This window comes from Diabrotica virgifera, chromosome 4, assembly GCF_917563875.1.
Source record: "Diabrotica virgifera virgifera chromosome 4, PGI_DIABVI_V3a".
Taxonomy (NCBI): domain Eukaryota; kingdom Metazoa; phylum Arthropoda; class Insecta; order Coleoptera; family Chrysomelidae; genus Diabrotica; species Diabrotica virgifera.
The window spans coordinates 217,694,113-217,704,608 of NC_065446.1; positions in this window are offsets into that span (position 1 = coordinate 217,694,113).

Here is a 10,496-nt window from a genome sequence, read left to right on the forward strand (position 1 = left end):
CCGTACCATTTATTTTTAATTTATTTATTATAATTAATTCCGTAATTTATTCCGTAATTTCCGTAATTTATTATAATTTATTTTTATAAAGTATTCAATACTGAATCATATATGATTTGAGTATTCTGCTATAAATGCATTGTTACCAACTTTCGCTTGCATATAAGTTTCCCCCCTGTCCTCTGAGAGGCATACATATGAAAAGTTTGTAATTTACATTTTTAGGTATATTTTGAACCATATTAAATAAGAAGGCACATCTCGATAAAAGGTGCCTTATCGAAAAAATACTAAGACGCAAAAAGTTTTAAAAACACTGTGTTTAACTAATGGTATCGCAATAATAGTTTAATTGGAACGTACACAAACATTTGGGGGGTTTAAAGGAACGAAACCCTCATAAAATTTTTATGTTAACATATTAAAAAAGAAGCCGCATCTCGATAAAACTGGCTTTTCAAAAAAATATTAGGAGGCAAAAAGTTTTAAAAATATTGTGTTTAACTAATGGTACCACAATAATAATTTAATTAGAACGTACACAAAAGTTTGGGGAGATTTAAGGGAACAAAATCCCATAAAATTTTTATGGGGTGTACAAATTTCACTATTGTTTTTTTTAAGATGTTCCTGCCAAGAAAATCTCCAAGAGTTTTCGATTAAAGAAAAAAATCGATTTTTATTTTGCAACTTCAAAGGGCTGTAACTTTTTTTGTGTGCACTATTGTATATAGGTAAGTGAGGTTCAATCTACCTATTTTTGACCCCAGAATCTGTGGTATAATTTTTGACCAATCTTTTCGGTACACCCTGTACATACACTCACCGGCACAAAATTCCGCCACCCAAAATTTTTGATTAAGTTTGACAATCTATAACTTTATTATTTATACTCCGATTTTCAAGATTCTTACATCAGTTTGTAAGTACATACATGTATTGATGTCGTTTGTTATTATTCCGGTAACAAAAATTTTTTGCTTAGATGGAATTATACGGGGGTGAATGGAAGCGTTGTTTTTCCTCCTAACTTTTAAAAATTCTGTGGAAAAATTGGAGGGCTGATTTTGTTTCACACTCCTTTTGTATTATCCTGGAGGTATTACTAAGGTTTTGTTTTTTGAATTATCCGAATATCTCTTTTCTTGTAAGAGCTGTAAATAAAAACACTGCTTTGAAGGTTTGTTTAATTAAAAATATCGAACGCACTAAAATTAACAAAACAAAACAAAACTAACAACAAAACAAAACAATTCAATAGCGGGTATGTCCACCTCTTGTAGCAACGATTGTTCGCAATCTGTTTAGCATCAAATAAGGATGTGTTATCTTTGCCTGGGGAATAGCCCGATATTCCTCTCTCCGGCCCATAACTGTACCAAATTTTCTGGAGGCCTAGGATGACGGCGAATAACTTTTTTTTAATTCATCCCATAAATGCTCAATAGGATTCAGATCTGGGCTGCATGCGGGCCATTCTAATCTTATTAATCCAACCTCTATTTTATGAGTCAATCAGTGTTTTTATTTACACAAAATGGTACAGCTCTTACAAGAAAAGAGATATTCGGATAATTCAAAAAAGAAAATTTTAGTAATGCCTCCAGGATAATATGACAGGACAATGAAACAAAATTAGATATTTCATTTTTCCACAGAATTTTTTAAAGTTAGGAGAAAATACAACGCTTCCATTCAGTGGCGTACTGAGCATGGTTCCGCGGGTTCCGCGGAACCAGGGCACGGGCCCCGCAGGGGCCCGCTCTAACACGCTTTTGTTTCTTTTTTTTTTCTAATTTGATGGGGCCATTTTGAACTACACAAGTAAAAACTAGGAAATATAACTTCTTAACAAATTTTTATTTTTGTGTAGTTACTTATAAATAGAGCCTGGATTATTTATATGCAAAATTCATGTGCTTATTCATAGCAGGTATATTCTTGGGGTATCTACTAAATAACTTTATTACTTTATTGCAAATGCCTCTACTAAATGGCTTTATTACAAGTTTTATTATTTGGGAAAACCCATCTGGAACTGTTTATCAGTAGAATAGGGCCAAAAGATAAATAGCTAGGTATAGTAAATTCGTTTTTAAATCCTCTTTATGGCAAAATATCGTTTATGTCAACAAATTTTTAATGAGAATTCTGTTCAAAATGAACTGTCCTATATAAAATCGAATTTTCACATAATTGTAAATTCTATTACAAAACTAGAGAGTCAAAGATACAAAGATAGAAGGAGAACCTCAGAAATATCATTTGCAAATAACAATATCAAAGAAAGAATAATAAATCTTGTAGGGACAATTGAAAAAAAAATTAAAGATAAATTTAGTGACGTGTTAAACAAAAATTAAGGCTGTCATATGTTAGAGCTTTATTCTTTAACAATATCCTTGTAATAATACCTATTGTTGCTAGACAGGTAAGTTACCGGGTGTACCAATCATACTGTGATTTTTTTCTAAAAGTTGAGGTCTGCCCTTTTCTGCATTCAAATTATACTGAACTGCACCCGTACTTACCACTCCCTTAAATTTCGCAACCAGGAAATCCTCCTATGTCTCACATTTCTCTTTTCCGAGAGTTTTCCTTGGATTATGACTCTTAGCAGGGACTACTTTTCTCTTCTCATTATGTGGCGTAGATATTCCAGTATTCTCGTTTTTGTTATTTTTGTTTTTTGATTCAGTCGCTTATGTTCTACATAATAAAAGAGATATGTCCTTTTATATTACAAATGAGGTTTGCTAGTTGGTCTTTAATAACAATATCATTCCAAATCTCGAGAGCTACTGTTTCTACCTCTTGTAAGGTTCTAGGAGGTGGCAAACGCTGTCATAGTCTTCTGTCAATTATGTCTCACAGTTCGATTGGATTAAGATATGGACTATGCGGTGGCCAATTCAAAATCCGAAGATTTACCTGCTGTAAATTTTCGGTTACAGTTCGTGCAAAGTCAGGTCTTGCAGTATAGTGCATTAGCAAAAAATTGTTACCAATATAAGGAGCCGATAGCATGGTAGCTAAGTTCTTCGCTATGTAAGGTGACTGCTTGAACGCACTCATTGCGGGTCAAATTCCTTGTAGCGCGTTCCATTTCCACCAAACAACCAAACAACAAAAAAAATTACGGACATAAATAATACCTACATCTACTAATTTTTACAACAAACCAGACACTTTTTGACTGTTAACAATTTGACATTTATCAAATTGTTAATTTATCATAGCCTACTTTAGGCTTGTTTATTAAACTAACCAAAAAATAAGAATTTATTGACGAAGAACAAGGCTAGTTGTTAAAATACCTAACTTTTTTTTTTCAATAAAAGTGAATGAATTAAAAAACAAAATGTTAAGAAAACCTGATGCTATAGTTGGGTTTTAATATTAATATTTTGTAGATGCTAGAATTCTCCACAGGGTGTTGCGAACTTTGAGAAAAAAACACCATTTTGATTTGAACACCCGGTATACAATGACGATTCACCTGTCTAGCCACAATATTATTACAGCGATATTTAGCAAGTTTAGGAAATACGAGACATCAAAAAGTCCCATTTTAAGGTGGTGCGTTAATTTTGCTACTTAGTGTATGATAATTTTTTATATTTAATGTTTATTAAAAACTTTTGATATACATACAACAGGTGTTTTCATTGGGCGGGGGCCCGCATCCCAACTGGAACAAGGGCCCGCGGATCTATCAGTACGCTACTGCTTCCATTCACCCTTGCATAATGCCATGCAGCAAAAATTTTTTGTTACCGGAATAATACCGAACGATATCAATACATGTTTCTACAAAATGGTGCAAGAATCTTTAAAATCGGAGCACAAATAATAAAGTTATAAACTGTCAAAATTAATCAAAAATTTTGGGTGGCGGAATTTTGTGCCGGTGAGTGTAGTTCTGCAATCAAACTAAGAGAGTCATTAATGTTCAACTCAGCGGGTACTATTATTGGAAATATGTACTTAAATAAAGAAGGGATCATTACATAAAACAGGTAGATCTACTGTTGATAGAATTTCACACCTTGAAGAATAGCACCCCGCTGAGCTGAAGCTTAACGACTCTCTTAAAGGGCTATTACATCTTCCTAAATTTAGTGTCCGATATTTAGAACGTTCTGAATTCAGGATAGTGTAATCGCATTTAGTCAGTTAGCATCCTAATCAGGATGGTTTTCGACATTCTAAATGGCTAAATAGTCGGGACTATAACGTCGCCCCCGTTAGCGAAATTATTCCGACTCGATTTTTTTGCACAAACTTTCTCAAAAACAGGTCCGTATAACAAATCCACAGGGTGCCAGGCGGTGCAGTGGTCGAAAAATTGCTTAAACAATTTTTCTATACAAATTCACAAAAATAATTGTTTCATTTCGAACAAATTTTTTAGATAATTTGTGTCATTCTGAGCAATAAAGGTTTCTAGTCTTTTTTCTCTAAAATTGATTATTGTCGAGATATACGCGATTTAATATTTGAAAAATGCAAAATGCGAAAATGGCTATTTTTAAGGCTTAATAACTTGATTAAAAATTATTATTATGAAAGTAAAAAGTGACCAAATCAAAGATTAAAACCCCCTCTTTCAAGATCCTGAAACTTTAGTCATTATTTTATTACGAAGCTGTTATTTTTAATTACATATTAACAATTAGCGCTATAGGCTGTATCGTCTCCCCGGTTAGCGAAATTATGTCGATTAGATTTTTGAAGTTATACTTCTTTATGATCGAGAGTGAAATTTTATAATACCGGGCGCATGCGCACACAGACAGTATGTAGTTCGTTGCTAATCTTTCAAGATATGTATGTATCAGCGCTGTCAGCGCCAATAAGTCGTTAAAAGGATATATTAGTGTTTTTAGTAAATGTATTATTTATTATAATTTTTGTGTCTTTGGATTTGTCTTCCTCGGGAATAAGATATTTTATAATAATAGTAAGTATATTTAAAGTATTTTTGTATACTTCACTTGGTCTATTAAATTTGTCAGTATGTATGAGAAATCTTGTAACCTGTCAAAGCAAAGGGAATATAGCTCAGTGGTCGAGCGTGTGACCGGAGATCGAGAAATCCCGGACGATTCATATTCTTTTTTTTATTTTTGGTATTGTTTTAATAAAAATTTTTTAAAAGTGGTAGGTAAGAAAGTTAGTTTAATATTTAAATAAAATACAAATAACCTGGTAAGTATATTTATTTCTTTGAAATTATATAATAAAAGTATAACTTCTTACGTGCGTACAAAGTACACACACATTCTTTTTTTTTGCACAAACTTTAACTTCAATTATTACGTACCGCAATTTTTGAAGATTTTTGCCCCCCCTCCCTTAACCTGCGTTACGTAAAGGCGGAGATACATATCCGCGCCGTGTGAGCGCCGCGCGTTCGTGGCGCGGTTAATGTTCGTTAAAATTTTTCATTTTGACGAACATTCCGCGATCCAGAGGAAACTTACGAATATTTAGCAATTGTAGATAATTAGTATTAAAATGTGGGTGCCTACATTGGATCCGTTTTTCTCCGATCAGATCAGATCCGATATCGGCCGACGTCGCGAGTAGCTTCTCCTATTCTCATCGAGAAGTGTTTGGTTTCATTCCGATTGGTTGCAAGTTGAGTTGCTTGTTGGTTGCAAGTTGGTTGCAAGTTGGTTGCAAGTTGGTTGCAAGTTAGTTGCAAGTTGGTTGCAAGATGGTTGCAAGTTGGGGGTTGCAAGCTAACATGTTTAAATATATTCAATGTCATCATCTCATTTTCATTTTCGACGGTAAACATCAATAAGTTTGATATTTCCTTCCGACCAGTCCATTACTAACAAATATTCAACTCAGGCGCCCCAAAACCAACAAACCACTCGCAAACCCGTCCAAATACGTATTGCGAACCATCAAAGCATTTGTTGAAAAGCCGACAGAAGTTAGATCGTGGTGCGCCGTGTGCGAGCCGTTTGTGTGCCACTTGAAAACACGTACTAATCTAACAAATAATATATGCTGCGCGCGAGCGGCTCGCACACCGAGCAGAGCGCATATGTATACCCGCCTTAATACTTGAACGTCCCCTTATAACAAATCCACATGTTTTTTCACTTCGGACAATTTTTTTTGATAATTTGGGTCATTCTGAGCAAAAAAGGTCTCTTGTGATTTTTCTCTAAAAATTGATTGTTGTCTATTTACACGCGATTTAAAATTTGAAAAATGCGGAAATAGCCATTTTCAACGCTTAATACCTCGATTAAAAATTATTATTATATAGCGCTAATTGTTAATAATTAAAAATAATAGCTTTGTAATAAAATAATGACAAAATTTCTTCAGGCTCTTGAAGGAGAGGTAAACTTTGATTTGGTCACTTTCTGACTTTCATAATAATAATTATTTTTAATTAAAATATTAAGCCTTGAAAATGGCCATTTTCGCATTTTTCAAATTTTAAATTGCGTATAACTCGACAAAAATTAATTTTAGAGAAAAATCACAAGAGACCTTTTTTGCCCAGAATGACCCATATAATCTAAAAAAAAGTATACGAAGTGAAAAAATTGATTTTTTGAATTTGTTTAAAAAAAATGTTTAAACAATTTTCCGGCCTTGGCACCTCCCAGCACCCTGTGGATTTGTTATAAGGACCTCTTTTTGAGTAAATTTGTGCAAAAAAGTCGAATCGGAATAATTTCGTACGGGGGTGACGGTACAGCACCGTCTAAAATCGGATGGGTGTACAATCCCATATACCTGTACCAACTGTACCTTTTGTACCCAAAACGATAAACATGTCACCGACACGTAATTATTCACTCAACACGTCTGTCACTCAAGCTGGTTGTTCAAATCTGATTCTTTTGTTTTTTTACCTGCTTTTAAAAGTTTTACCTACTTAAACCGAACCCCTGTGGTTTTAACACTTGGTTTTCAAACCCTGTCTTTGTGCTGTCTTTTATAATTTACGATCCTAAATTTAGGATGGTGTAATCGCTAGCTTTTTTGACTGAATTTAGTGTCCTAAATCGTATCCTGAATATCGGTCCTGAATTTAGGATAATGTAATACCCTCTTTAGTTCGATTGCACCGGTATACTTCCACGGTATAAGTCAAAAAATTAAACATATCCCCTATTGGGCGCCGTTTAAAACAGATACGACTCTTCCTTAATACACGAGCGGGACAGCCTCAAAAAAGCGCTTAGTTTTCGAGATACATACTGACCACGGAGGGGTGAATGGCTAATTTTATTCATACTTTATATTTTCGAGGGTGCTGAAAACGAAAATGAAGTTTATTTCGAATTTTATGTGGGGGACCATTGTCAAAATCGCAATTTTAACCTAAAAATAAAAAAAAATGAAATCCACGTTTTTTTGCGTTTACCTCGCTACAACTCTGTTCAATTTTAATATTTTTTTCTGAAATTTTTACAGTATATAGCTCTAATATTTCTGAAGACAACGGTACCTGTTTCAAGCTCTTGTTCTTATCCTGATAAAGGTTATGAATTTTTCAAAGGAAAAGGTGCGGATTTGTGCATTGCAAAGTTTAATTGCAAAAGTTGTGTGACGAAATTTAAAATTTAGCTTCTTAATCACATTTATGTTAAAGTAAAGAGTACAAAGAAATTTTCTGGTAAGTTTTAGATCAAAATGTTTTATAGAAAAAAAAATAGTGCAACTTTTAATGTCGACATTAGAAATCCCCAATATAACGCTTATTTTTCGAGATACTAACCATGGGTGGAGAATGGCTAATTTTGGTCTTAGATGAAAATGACTTATGATTTTGACCGTGATGAAAACGAAATTGAAATTTATTTTAAATTTTAAGTGGGGGAATATTGTCAAAATTGCAATTGTACACTAAAAATTAAAAAAAAATTAAATCACGTTTTTTTGCGTTTACCTCGCTACGAAAAATGATTTTTTTTAAGTTCTTTTGGGTTATGATTGAAAATTATTCTCTGAAATCTTATGTTTTCAACGATATACATATAACACATGATAGTAGAAAATATCCATGGTTACAAAATTATTTGTTTTTTAAACGTCTGCACTCACCTTACCGTGTACCGGTCAACGGTGTAACCAGGATGATCCTAAGGGGAGAGGGGGGTTACAAGTACTGGGGATATGGAATACCTCCGATTCAAGCTCAAAGTACATCCCAATGGGGGCTATAACCCCCAAACTCCCCCTGGTATCGGTAGCTTTCTTTATAGCTTATTAGATAGACCAGGAAGGATCTGTTTTTAGGTGGATGTGAGAGGTGGCATTCGGATTTTTGCGGATAAAGTTAGGTGATAACGTCGTTAATAATAATTGACTTATGCTCCCTCTCAAATATGCCCGGAACCTTAATAAAAAAAATAAAATATTTAAAAATTTCAAAAAATTTCGTTTTTTTTTTTAATTTCTTTGCTTATAACTTCAAAACGATTTATTTTGGAACAAAGTCGTATAGGAATAAAACAAAGATAATTAAATTTTCATAATTAAATCAGATACGATTGGTTAAAAATGTCTTAATTTATAACCCTTACTACAAAATAGCAATAAATATAAAATAAGGGGACAAAACAAGCCTGTCCTTATTCAATGCTTTTCCATCACTTAGGTTACACTTGGAACCTTCCTAATTCGCTTAGAAAGTTTTTGTAATGTGCTAAAACCGTCCACAAAATTTCATTAAAATTGACTTACTAGATTTTGCATATTAATTTTGGAATCTAAACTTTTTTTAAAAAATTAAAATTTTTTAAAATCTTGCACAACAAAAACTAGAAAATACAAAGATTTGTCAATTTTTTTACATATAAAGAAGCACTCCACCTATCTAATGCACTTTACAGAATTGAAATCGGATTATTTAAGCAGCCTCAGCAATGTTTTAAAGTTATAAACAATTTTTTGGCTTATAAACAAATTAGTGCTGTGGCCAGGAGGGGGTGCTACGGGCTCCTTTATTTAGATGGACTTACCCAAGTTTTTTTATGTGTTTTGACCCGTAGTCGAACCGGATGTCGATAAGATTGTTATAAACAAAGAACTTGAGGAATTACATAACATCGATTTTTCGCAAAATGAAACATTTTTTTGTATTTATTTGGTAATTCTAAGCAAAAAATGTTCTTACAAGTTTTTTCGTAGGATGCATAGTTTTAGAGATAAACGCAATGAAACTTTAAAAAAATCGAAAAATTGCAATTTTTGAACGCGAATAACTTTTAATTAAATAAAACAATATGAAAAAAAATTTTTAAGAAACGCTTTTATTTAGTTATGAGTGACTAAAAGTTAAAATATAAAAAAATCAACTAAAAAGCATAAAATAAAAAAAATCAAACTCATCGGATTATTCGAAAAAAACGTTTGTTAAAAAAAATGAAAAAATCTAACACATTCGTTAAAGAAAAGCGTGGGGCGAAAACCGTTTATTCGATGAAGACGTGCCCCACGCTTTTCTTTAACGAATGTGTTAGATTTTTTCATTTTTTTTTTAACAAACGTTTTTTTCGAATAATCCGATGAGTTTGATTTTTTTTATTTTATGCTTTTTAGTTAATTTTTTTATATTATAACTTTTAGTCACTCACAACTAAATAAAAGCGTTTCTTAAAAAATTTTTTTTCATATTGTTTTATTTTTTACTTTTTAGTCTTACACTTTTCAAACATTAAAATATATCGTCATGTTAAAAAAAAAGAATGTAGGTATATGACAGATACCTTTTTTGCATTTATGCAACTTTTGATGCATACATTGTACATTTTTTGTAATTTCTTTATACATTTCTTAAATCAAAATCATTATTTACTACTATTACAGTTTTCGCAGTCTTGGTCTTGGTCTTGGTATTGCGCTCCCGGTCTTGGTCTTGCAGCAAGAGTCTTGCAAGTCTCGCAGTTGCCCATTAGCCTATTGCATATCTTAGAACAACGTAACAGAGAGGTACATTTTAAGCTTGAATATCATAGCCATAGTAAAGACTAGCCAAATTAATAAATATCTAAACAACTGACACCGGGTGGGGTTTGAACCCACGATCTAAGTGATACCTGCCTATGTTTTAACTAAAGTTAAAACTACCTCTTAAAACCCACAAAATTTCATTTGCATAACCGGTCTTAGAGCAATAAATAAATCGTCAATTTGTAAGAAAAACTTCAACACCCCCTATTTAGGAAAAAAGTATTTATAAAGTAAACGTTTATGAAACAAACTGTCATTACTTTTCCTGCAGAATTATTCATAAAAGTTTGCCATACTTATTTAACCCGCGAGTAGTCGCGCCGTTAGATAGAATCTCACATTTTATCCTTTTTCGCGATAACTTGATGAAAAATTTTGCAATTTTGAAAAAATTTCGAAAGTGCCTCGAGGAAGGGTGTAGTAATGCGTAGGAATTTTTTTACTATTATTTTTTTCTTCTTCTTCTTCTTTTTGTGGAATTTATGGCTTTGGGGAGAGCCAAT